The sequence below is a fragment of the Typopeltis vanoorti genome, chromosome 2 (assembly GCF_054136105.1).
Source record: "Typopeltis vanoorti isolate ZY-2024b chromosome 2, IOZ_Tvanoo_1.0, whole genome shotgun sequence".
In the NCBI taxonomy this organism is placed as follows: Eukaryota; Metazoa; Arthropoda; class Arachnida; order Uropygi; family Thelyphonidae; genus Typopeltis; species Typopeltis vanoorti.
In genome coordinates, this window is record NC_143550.1 from 52460348 (window position 1) to 52473528 (window position 13181).

The window sequence follows — 13181 nt, forward strand, 5'->3', positions numbered from 1 at the left end:
TTTGATGCCGGTTTATTAATTTCTATAAAAGGAAATTTTCATCTCGCATATAAAGCTTGTTTATAAATTATAAAAAAAAAAAACTCCCAATATTTAATGGGAATGAATATTGTTTGGAAATACAAATTCATTGAATATGATAACCTTATGTGCTGTTTAATAAATTCCAATCCATAAATAACTTTAGTCAACATGTTAAAATATTTCTATTAAATAAAATATATATATGTATTTTAATATTTTAGTGCACATCAAATCAATATTTTATCTCCTTATTTGATGAAATTTTTATCTTAGATAACAAAACCGATTTATTAACGTTTCTTGTCTTATACGAGATGAAAATTAAAAAAAAAAAAAAAAAAGAAGAAGAAGAAAACGCGTCATTTATATGTTAAAAATATGAATTCACATGAACAGAGCGAGCGCTTCTGTTACCATAACAACGGCATATCCAACTAATCATATGCTGTCAGTAATGCACGTGAATAACGATACTTCGAAACGTGCCATAGGTTTTCTTTGAACATATAATGTAATGAAATAGACTGCACTTTCAAAATCACTGCAAACAGAAAATAGCATAACATTACGTTAGTACAAAACATTGATCACAAACAACAAATATTTACAGAGATCTTGACAGAATTATATAACATCTAAATTTAAGTCAACAATAGAAAATAAGGGAATAGTTTATACATATGTAATAAAGGAATCTTAGACGACGTGCAAAACAGACTTTGGCAGCACATCATAACATGTGAGTAACAATATTTCTTTAACAATAAGTAGGATGCCATATTGGTGAGTTTGTGAAAATCTGGTATGATTCCACACATAATGAATCATTTTTATTATCTATTACAAAGTATTTATAGCAGTCTGGTATGTATTTTATTACATAATTGGAAATACACATGGAATGATAAATTTTAATAACAGTTTAGAAAAACGGAAAAGAAATTAACCATAAAACATTGGCCTGATAAAAGCAATGCGACTAACTTATGCTGCCATCTATTGGAATACATTGAAAATATTCTGTCCTTTGGATAATAAACTAAGATTTTTATATTTATTTAAAGGTTTAAATTACAAATTTAATTTTACTTTAAAGTTTATAAATTAAGTTACTTTCGATTTAAGGTGTGTATTAGACAAAGAAGTTTATTTGTATTTTTTTTATTTTCCTTTAGAAGCGAAAAAATATCATGAAATGAAAAGTCAGGAAACTGATTTTGTGACTGGTGGAAGAATATATATTCAAGAATAGATATTCTTCAATAAATATCAAGAAAATATACACATACATATTACGATTTAATATTGAATTAGCAATAACAATCAACCTGGATGATGGGATATCTTCTTGCAAGTTGATCACTTGTAATTTTTGTGGTTAGTTTAAAGCATTTTTTTAAATTTTAATTTTTATTTATTTTTTTACCTATAATAATCAAAGTCTTAAAGATGCAAACCAAAGCTATATTGTTCATTATTTGTGATTAAAACAAATAATATCTTTTATGTTAGAAAATGAAATTTTACAATTAATTAAACAGGATACTAAAGGTTTGTAGGTATGTAGTTAATTAAAAACAGAATATAAGTATAAAAATAAGCACATTGATAAAGTATTAATAAAATTATAAGATATATACGGATAGGATTTTATCCAAAAAATGCAAAGTTTTTCTTTGGATCGAGATTGTGTTGTATAAGATGGCTGAACGTGAAGTGTGTACAGCGAACTCTCTCGCACTGATTCTCTGGGTGTATCCTGTAATTATAAAGGATAAAAACCTAGAAAATTCAGTTTAATTAAAAATACTGGAAAGAATTTCACACGTTTTTAATTGAGTACCACTGCGGTTTTTTTCGATCATTTTCAGCACCATATGATGCAAGATTCGTGTGTTTCCATGATATGAATTGCAATTGTAAGTCATTGATCTTATCTTAACTGTCGGTTAAAGAACAGTGATCTTAGAGGAAAGTAATTCCTAGAAATACATGATAATTAACGATAATCCTCCTCGTCTCTCGCACACGATAGAGATATTTTCCCCGATGTATAAATAAGCCTCTTATATAGTGCTGCAAAGTAGGTCTAGAATACGTGAAAAACCATGGGGATTCTATGAAGTTAACGTACGGATTATTCTAGGATCCTCGTTATTTAAAACATCCTGGTTATAGCTCTATTGGTAATTAACATTATTGCATTATTTGCACGCGATAGATTAAGTACAAGCCCACATAACGCCATATATACGATGCCTGAATAGTCATATGTACGTAAACCACAGAAAATGCTTGAAGTCACTGATGATGGGACAATGTACACAAATATGCCATTTCAGCGGTAAGTTGTTTGATCTTCTCTATGATATGTACATCTGTCCCCAAAGGCAGCATGAACCTCGGGGATCTAAGATGAGAACAAATATTGCCTAAAGTGACAGTACTAAATGAATACACAGATCAGCCAGTGTGTGTGTGTGTGTGTGTGTGTGTGTGTGTGTGTGTGTGTCACTGAGATTTTAATAATCACAAATTACTTAAAATTACTTACACTGCGCTAACGGATTTTCTGGTCAGCAATAAACTGTCATGAACTTATCATATCTCTTTCATGAGTTTTCTGCTCTGCATAGCGCGATTTTCTTTCTTTCTTTTCTTTTCTTTTTTTTTTTTTTTTTTTTTTTTTTTCAGATCTGGAATACGTACGATGAGGAACAAACATGTTACATTCAATCTTCAGGAACTATTAAGATTACGCAGAAGGGTTAGCAGAGTAAACGCTGCAAATTTTATTATTTCATTTGACGAAACACCAAAATATAGGATTATTAAAGGAACAAAATCCTAGTTAGATACAGCGAGATTAATATTAGAACGAATATAAGGTACTTGGGGTAAGTAAGGACAGAAGAAATGAATAAGAAGTGCCTGTGACAGTGGATTGTCAGAGTCCACAAAAGTATTAATAATGACTATCTTGTATCTACCAAGTGCTGCCCGTGTCAAAAGTTTGTACTGATCATCACCTGATTGTTGGTTGCACCACTGTGAGTGAAATAGAGAAGTCAGCAGGGAATACTTTTTCAAAGTTACTTGTAAACAAAAAGTCCAGGATAACTGGCGGGTGACTTAGAAATAAATTTGGAAAATGTATAAAGGATCGAAACAAAAAATAATTAAATACTTCATTTACTGATAAAAAAAATAATAAGAGAGCATTTGAGTAATTAGACTAAAATCGTACAGATATTACTAACTAAATAAAACAGTCTGACATTATAGTGTTTCAAATAAAAATCAGAAACAACTCAAATTTCACGGGTGTTTATATTATGGTATCCATTGATGCCATGCAAAATTTAAGCCAACAATGTAATTAAGATATTACAATTGAGTTATTTACAATTTTACGACGTATCTCATTATAGCGAGATTCATTTCGAAGAACGGTGTTGATTAGTGATTTATCTACATTTATAACATTGTAAATTTATTTATACTAAATAGTGTGAACATTTTCACGCTGCGTCTGTGCACTACAAGACCTAGATGAGTTTTCTAGTACCTAAAAATGCAAACCTACTTTAATGAGCCCATATCCGACAGGCAATGTTGCTGCTCTTGTAGAGTATTTTTTTTCTCTTCATTTATATTTAGTGTGTATATATAACATGCATACCTTTTAGTAAAGATAACTTTAAGCTATTTTTCTATATAGCATAAAAACAGCTCTGCATTCTTTCAACTCGGAATTTAGCAAAGTTTTCTAGAGGCCTTATTTGTACCTTATTCATTTCATACAATTTAAAATGATTCGAGTCGTTACAGGTATCTGAGCAAGTGTTTATTATTATTATTATTATTATTATTATTATTATTATTATTATTATTATTATTATTATTATTATTATTATTATTATTATTATTATTATTATTTGCTTGGTTTATTTTATAAAATAAGTCATATAACTGCAGCTTCTTTCATATATTGTTGTGTTATATGCAATGCTATCATTTAATTATTTTTATTATTACACATTCGCACTTAAAATGAACATCTTCAATTTAAGTGCATCTTCAATTACCAGTTTTGTTGTCATCCGAATAGCAAACTCTTCATCAGTGCCAGTGAAAAACGCAGCAATAAAGTTAAAGGAATTCTGGTATTAAGACTTATGATGCTGGGCTCGTTTATAGTGCCACCACTGCAGCTACTTATCGACCTGAAGGTCATAAACTAACCTTTCAGGCGAGTTGTCACTAATTTAATTTGAAATCAATAACCGCAGCACATGTATCGCGGAGGTTCAGAAAGCAAAGAGGAGGAGATGATCCCGGGTAATGGTCCAATTTCATTTCAGAGTTAATTATCTTCGAAGAAGCAAACGTTGCAGTTATCTATTCCCAATATCCAATTTCTGACTGGAAGAAATGTGATGGGATAGTCCCTACGTGCAGCAATAAAAAGTAAAATCGATGATACGGAAGATATGAAAACAATATCACCCTATTAATAAAAACGGAGTAGGTCATTGTTTATTGAGAAGTCTGCTTTAAGGAACAGAGAGAGAGAGAGAGAGAGAGAGAGAGAGAGAGAGAGAGGAGAGAGAGAGAGAGAGAGAGAGAGAGAGAGAGAGAGAGAGAGAGAGGGAAAAAGATAAAGTAAAAAAGGAAGAGAAAGAAAGAGACAAAGAGAAATAAGAGAGAGAGAGAGAGAGAGAGAGAGAGAGAGAGAGAGAAAGGGAAAAAGATAAAGTAAAAAAGGAAGAGAGAGAAAGAGACAAAGAGAAATAAGAGAGAGAGAGTGGAAAAGATAGAGTGAGAAGACACAATTGTGAATACTTTTAAAGCAAATAAATAAATAAATAAATAAATAAATATATATATATATATATATATATTTATTTATTTATTTTTGTCATCTTTTTATCTCTCGGTAACAGTCATTAAACCTTTTTTTATAATATTCCAACCGAGTAAAAATGAATTTTGAAAAAGAAAAAAAAAAAAAAAAAAAATATATATATATATATATATATATATAATATAAAACCTCTCCCTTAATACACACAACTTTTCACTTAAACGTGTCACTGCTTGTGATGAAGTAGTTCTGCGTTGTTTCAGTAAATCGGTAACTTTTATTCGTTCTGCATACTGAAATAGTATTGATAATCTCCAGTTCTCTACTGTCATTTCAAGATTTAAACTGTTGTATAACTTTCGCTAGCGCCATCAACATGGAAATTTAAACCTGAAATGCATTAAATGTAATGCGACAGTTTTTCTCCCGCTGAAAGTTCGGCTTATATTAATCATAACACAAATAAATTATAATATGACAGAAAGGTCAACATATAACGGAATATTGTGCTACATTTTTGTTATATGTATAATCAGACATCTGTTAATGGATAAACGCTAATCTACTTTGGAAATAATAATAATATATACACATACACAAACGAAACAAAACTACTACTACCTATACTCATTGACTACATACAGTATCTTATAATGGGAATCTATGTACAAGAAACATAGATTTGAACTGAAGTGCACATTTGGACCATGGAAATTACCCAAACGACTGTTTGGAAAGGCTAATTGTGTTCGTGATTTGTCCATCATTATCTCGATAAGATAAATGTAGAAAAAGAGATCGCTAACCTTCAGCAGATGATTCTTTATATTGATGAGGCACCTCAGTTATGTTATTTCAATGAACGAAGAAACTACAAACATTGCTACAGGATTTAGCTTATTTTTTTCTTTCCTTTTGTTTCTCTGAATGAAAGATGAAAGGAGGCGACTTTAATTTTAAAAGTATTTAAAACTGAAGGTTTTGAATTGTACTACAATATTAACTTACGACTGGAAACAGCAACCGTTAAAGAGTTTGCAAATAGAAAATTAGTTAGCGCCACCTACAGAGAATAATATGTTGTTTTTTTTAATCAAATATTAATTATTTACCAAGGATTAAAAAATAATAATAATCCTTTATTAAAAATTTATAATATGAAATTTATAATAAAACTTATCATAAATAACATTTTATTTAGTAAATTCTTCGCTATAAGTAATATCATAAATGCACTACAAGATCGAAATTAGTAGCTTAAGTGTAGCAATAATATGTTAAAGAGTTTGCAAATTGAAAATGACTTTAGCGCCATCTACAGCGAATAAAAATCTGTAAATTTCATCAGTTATTAATTACCACGGAATAAAAAATAATAATTCAATTTTATTATAAAACATATAATATAAAATTAATAATAAAATGTATTATAGGTATAATTTTATTTAATAAAATTTTTAGCTATAAATATTACAATTTTTTATAAACTGGCAGTTGTTTTATTGTAAATTTAATGAACACTGATTTAGAATAGTCATAATTATAATAGTGTTCAATGCTAAAAATTTCACTACTCAGAAGTATAGTTATTTCGATTTTCCTAATTAAGATCTAATTGCATAAATGGTGACGGCCTTAAAGCATTTATTCGTCACGGTGTATGATAATAAGAACATCTATTCGTTCGCTTTGTCTTAAATTCATGTAGGAGTAGGCTGTATTATTTGATTATATGATACAAAGACAAGAAATTACAACACTTAAACAGCTATATATAACTTGAGGTTGTACAAAACTCGTAGAGCATTAAGAAAAAGACAAAATAGGAGTTCCAAAACATGAAGCTGAATTTAATAAGGGCCACTGAGCTATGACGTAAGAGCTCAGTAATTCCTAGTTTATTTTTATGACTTCAGAACTCCTAGTATCGATACACATCATCACACACAAGCATGGTATTAAAAGCTACAACTCCTTGGAGATGAACATGAATTCGATGCTAATTAATTCCAATTCAGATTTAATTATGTTTGATCGCTTGTTGAGCATACTGACTTGTTCCATAGACAACTGAAATTCAATGTCTATATTTAACTGCATAATACTACGGTGTAATGCTATATTATCTATTTGATATTTCACTGTCCGTACTTGATCAGCATCTATTCATTGAATGTAGTTTAAAATACTTAGCGTTGTATGATGACGGTCGATCTTTAGTTTCGCGTAGAAATTCTACCATTGCCAGCTTTCATCTATCGTTTATTTGTCTACAGAGGTGTTTTCTATCACTTTGCAAACTCTTTAACACGTTTACAGATTCGAATTCTGCCTAGACCCACCCCTGCTTTGAACAAGTCCATAACCAACGACTTATCATTACACCATTGGCTCTAATATACAGGGAAGTTGGGGCTAATATGTCTCAGGAAAGCAGTTTTGAGCAATGTTTACTGTATAGAAACAATTAGCGATGATATCAATCTACTCTGCCATCATCCAATAGATTATCGCTAAGAATATCAGAAGGCCAACATAGACAACACAAGCCGGCCTAATTCCTGCAGCTCCATCTTTATTACATCCGCTCTCACGACAACAGTGGATGCATGTGTATTCGCCTTGACTTCTATCACAGTGGTCTAGACCGAGGCCGGCACTTTGTTTGACATCACGAAGAGTGCAGGGAGCTAAGGCGCAACGTTTGGTGATGAGAAAGCCCTCGGCTTCTGCAAATATATATAAAAGAAAGATTACATATTACTAAAACTATGAGTAGTATGCGTTATATCAAGAAAACATGTAACTTTAAAAAAAATTTTTTTTTTTATATAGATGTTGTGTTGTTGTTTCGATATGAAGTACAATCAGCTTACAATTTGACACAAATTAAAACGTAACGGGGTGGGGAGTTTTCCGTATAATACAGTTTTATAATTCGCAGGATACTTTTTGATATTTTGGGGATAACTACGGTTCAATTATTAAAATAATTTTTTTTTGTTTCATCAATTCCAGGGGGCGCATTCGACAGAACGACAAGTGCCCTCTGGAAAAACTTTGGATTAATTCTCGTTCGTCGCACTCCTGAATCCCGGACTACGATGAACGTTTACAAGGACTTTTCAATGGAAGGTGAGTTAGAGAATATCATATAAATTGCAGAATTTTCTCTTGGAAACTTGGGTCCCTTTCTCCTACGCAAAACACATAATTCAAAAAAGATGAACACATGTCGGTCAGTTAATAGCCACAATAATTCTCGTAGCACGGTTACCTTATCGCTAACCATAAATAAGCAGCACCCTCCCCTCAAATTACAATCGGAGTTGATTAAATTGTTTCAGTAGATCAGTGGATACAATACTTAGATTTTCTTTATCAGTTCCTAAACTCCGCAGTCTTCTTGCATATGTTTGATTAAAATTCCCATAAATTTTTTTGAACATAACAGTATCCTTAGGGATACTTGCTACTAGTTACTGAACGTGAATTATATTACTAAAATTTATAAATCATTTTATATTTAATAGCGGAAGGACGAAAGGGCATGGTTTACTTCTTACATTTCTAGATTAATATGTGGAAATAAGGCAATGGGCATCATTGTTTTATAAAAATAAATACATTAGTAAATCAACTAATGCCTTTTATTCCCTTGTACGGACTTTTGGAGACTGAGGGAACTGTTTATTTTCCACTGGCAATCAATCAGAGTCTTGGTTGTTCCAAGACTATCTCTAAAAATACACTATATCTAGTGAAGAGAGGCGGCTGCCATGTTCCCCCATCTAGTGGTCCCTAATCCTATGGCTGTGTTACTGTCTAAAATAATGCGGGTTTTATGGTTGATTTTCTTGAGCTGACGGGACGAAAAACCCGACTTTCTACGTGAAAGTCGGGTTTCCCGCTTACCCGTGCCTGAGATCGACTAACTCGGGAACCAGTGGAAAACAAAAAAAAAAAACATAGAAAAAGTTTAGTCGGCGACTAGAATCGAACTTACACAATCTTTCTTCTGATAACCTAGCACCATGGACGCAGATGCTATTTCCATTGAGCTAAAGGAGTTCTTATTATTATCCTATTATACTCGCTAAGCGCTAAATTGTTTTATTATGCCTTGCTTCGTTTAACATCAGCTAGTCAGGATCGGTTGAAAAAGAAGTAGAAACTTTTTTAATTTCATGATGGAATTCGAAATTATTGAGTCTTTTGAACAATGCATCAATCTTTTCTAACTTCAGTACTAAGGGGAGAAGACATTGTAAACATCAGCAAAAATGTTTTTTTTTTTTTAAATTCATTAAATTTTAAGACGTTCTGTAACCAATTTGTAATTTATTGCTATTATTTTTATCCAAGAGAAATGTAGGATTAAAAGAAGAAGAAGAATGGAAAATTACTTTGAAATTTTTGCAACATTTATAAATAGCGATTTTTTTTTTACTAGTTTATTCAGCTCATTTCAAAGATCTAATGAAAATCAAGCATAGTTCCTTTCTGCAATTTAAAGATTATTCTTATTTAGGACGACCTTTCCATTTTCTTATACATAGATTCAAAATAATAGCCTACCAGTACTGAGTTCTATCTATCATTGATTTGAACATGAATTAAACAATAAAAGTTATTCTACGCTAGTAGATCAACTCACCGGAGATCAAAGAGATTGATTAATTCACTCTAATAGCGAACCAATTGGCTGAAAGGATTCGAATTTAAAGTTACTAGTGAGCCATACCTCTGAAACGGAAGTTTGTATTATGTTAAGAGCTTTACATGTTCTTTTATTTCGTATATTATTTAAGGAACGAGCATATAAAACCGAGTATGCTATAATTATATAAAGAAAGACCGCAAAAGGCAACGAGTAGAATGACTATACGATCTCTTCTAATTCCTTTCGGGGAGGTTCAATTCTGCACAAATTGCTCACGAGGAAGAAGGTAATGAGGCAATCACAGAAGGACAAAATGCGATTTCCGTAAGTGCCTCTCGGGAATTTATCAAGCCAAAAATATCACATAGAAAAGGTTGCTTACTCTGCAGTAGGGAAAATAGTGAAAAGGCATTTAAACCGCAGGTTTAAGTACTAATTGCATCTTTCCGACTTACAATCCTCACGTGTTTGTTTAGTCTTAAGAGAATGCTGTCTTAATTGTTAAATAATTCTTTGGCATAATAGTCTGTTTCGTTGTAGGGTGTATGGCTATATTTATATACATATTTAGACGTATATAGATAAGCCTAAATGGCCGCCACCTCTTCGTTTCTTTGGACTTGTCTGTCTGCCGTAGTGGGATAAACATGTAAAATCATTACTTCCTTTGCTACCTAGAGGAAATGTTCTCCTATTCACCTGGGAGATATTTTCAGTGACCGTGTTGTGTACGGGCGAATGCAAATGACATTCATCAGAAGCGTTCTTTACTGCATGCACCCATCCCTGGGTAGTCATCTGTTCACTGAATGTGGGATACGTGTTTTTGTTGTCGGATGGTCGGTTGAAGGGCGTTCCTCACATCAGTTTCCTGATGCCCTGCAACATGATGCCGGAGTGTGAGATGGTCGCAACGTGTCCCTCAGCGAACGTAGTGCCGTCAAATATCCGTAATGCTTACACGATCGTTAAGAAAGTTAGGTTTTTTGCCATTAGAATGCAAATGACATGCTTCACGATTCCCGAGAAGGCTTTCAGGTTTCCAGAGAATTGAATAAGTGATAGCTTTCTTCAGAATTTTTTTTTTTTTTTTTTATAAATAAACACGTGACCAGAGGAAAAATGTGTAAATTTTCCTTTGACGTCATATGGCTGCATAATTACAAGATGTCGGGTATTACGGTTACCGTTACTTCGATTAAAGTAGAAAAATAGTTCCAGTAGTGACCACCAGGGACTTATTTGTAATCTCTGAAAATTGTTTTAATGTTACGTAACTTAAATAAGAGTATCTGTAAGAGATCAACGATCAATCAATCTCGAGTGATCTATATATGTTGTAATAACAAGTAATTATAAGAGGTGAATGTGTTTTTATATTATTATAATTATTATTATTGTTATTATTGACAAAAAGTTGAAAACATCAAAAACATACATACTTGTTTGGGATATAGTGGTCATACAACGGTCATAGGCTTGATCGTTTGGACAGGGCATCAAGTATTCATCAGTGCAGACGCTGTTTACTTCCACAGAACATTGATAACACTTCAGATTTTCGTTCCCAATTGCTTAAAAAAATGAATATATAAATGAAATTGAATTTTCTTCGCATTATATGCAACACTACACACACACACACACACACACACACAAAGTTCCTTAAAACATTATGTAACACATTTGAAAATAATGTTCTTGGAGAATTCGCAGAAGTAGTCAAATTGCTACTAATTCGGCAACCAAATCATTTCTGCATAGATGATTTCATGTTCAGTAATACTTTATAAAAAGAATATGCAATACGTCAGTTCCTCATCTAAAGATCCGTAGTACAATGGAATCTGAAACATCTAATTTTGAAATTCCAGAACATTTTAAAGAGTTTTAATATTATCGAACTTAAAATATCCATAATCAAGATTATACACAGCATATGACGCTCAGCTGACACCGAGTACATCTCCTCTTTGAACCTCACACTAGGACTGATTTTAATAGCGCAGCACAAGTATTATTGCCGGCTACAATCATAGGCCTTGTGCTTCCCTGAGTGGCTAAAAGGAAGGTAAGAGAATAGCTCTCAAAACCACTGATGCTTTAAAATCGTATCATAAGCAAATCCCAGAGTTTGCTGATATACAAAATTAATAACGTGCTGCATTGAGATGCAGTAGCTAGTATTAACTATTCATCCGGAAAAGGGAGAAATCTTAAACTGTTAAGTATTACTTAGTTAACTACTTGACATTGTTCATCGAACGCTATCTTAAGTAAAGTACCTTATCATGCTCTCCAAGACCGGATGATCTCAGAAAACTTATTATTCCCCCCCCCCACACACACAAACATTTCATTGCCGTTTTTAATCTTCTCCTATTACCATGTGTATAAAATAATACATTTCTTTTCAGTAACCATCAACAGCGAATATCTGAACAGAGGATTGAATAAAGGATTTGGATATGATTTCCACTCGACAATAGTTGTAAACTCCAAACATGTTGGTGATTTCACAGTGGTAGATGGAATTCATTCATCACCTTAAGACATTCGCAAATATCCATACCTACATGAGGATTCGAATCCAACATCTGAAGCATGGAGACGCTGTCCACTAGGTCACGCTAACCGCCAGCTACGAACAGTTCAAATATTTCTTCTTGTAAACAAATCTCTAGGAAAAAAAAGAAAAAATGTAAAGAAAACACTTGATTTCAAGAAGAAAAATAAACCATTACTTTTGTTTTTATGGAAGGAAAACAAGTCTTAGAATTCAATCCATAAGAAGCATTCTGTTATTGATTTGAGCTTTCTACAGAATGCCAACATACAAAGTCTGTCGTGTGACGGTGCATTATAAACTTGCTATTATGACGGTGCAACACTTAGCTTCTGGAAGTTAAGTCATAGACACTGCTGTTCTCTTTAGTAGCATATGTTGGAGAGTCAATAAAACTATACGTATTCGTTTGTGGAGGATTTTGCGTCTATACATCCGATGCAACGTGCTTCGATTAAAATTTGTTTTAAAATTGACAAAAGTAACAAATGGAAATCGATTGTGATACGTCTACACACGTTTTAAGTAGCTCTATTGATTTAAAAAGGAAAAAAAAATTCAAATAAAACTGATTTCCTAAGCTGGACGATCATCAATGTCGATCCTCCTGGTTGGTAGAGTGGTTAACGTACTCGCTCTGCAATCAAGAGATTCTGTGATCAAATCCCACCTTAGGCGTGGATGCTTGTATAGCTTTTTGCATTTCTAAGGCTCAAGAAAAGAAGTAAATAAAATTAAAAAAAAAAATAATAATAACGGATCTCTAGAAAAAAGTGATGCAGTAACAGAAAAGCAAAAGCCTTAACAACAGCTAAGTGAAATAGGTACAAACGAAGGAGAGGCGCGGGAAAAAAGGTTTCATCATTTTTATTATTATATTTTTTTTAAAAAAAAAGAAAGAGATATGCAATGACAAAGAAAAAAAAACTGAAATAAACATTTCTATTGTCAATTTTGTTGTTCTTTATGTACCTATTTTCCTTTTATTTTCTAATAACTAATATGAAACAATACTGGAAGGTGCGATTTTCTATTCTTGCCCCGAGCTCCAAAAAGAGCTA

At 32.2% G+C, this 13181-nt stretch overlaps 1 long non-coding RNA gene across 1 annotated transcript; it reads left to right on the forward strand.

Moving 5' to 3' along the window:
• Positions 1–223: 223 nt before the first annotated feature.
• LOC150109010 (uncharacterized) lies at positions 224–12422 on the forward strand. The gene is made up of 3 exons (XR_016549494.1): positions 224–763; positions 7910–8026; positions 11972–12422. It is a non-coding gene; the product is annotated as an uncharacterized LOC150109010 (long non-coding RNA).
• The last annotated feature ends 759 nt before the right edge of the window (positions 12423–13181 follow it).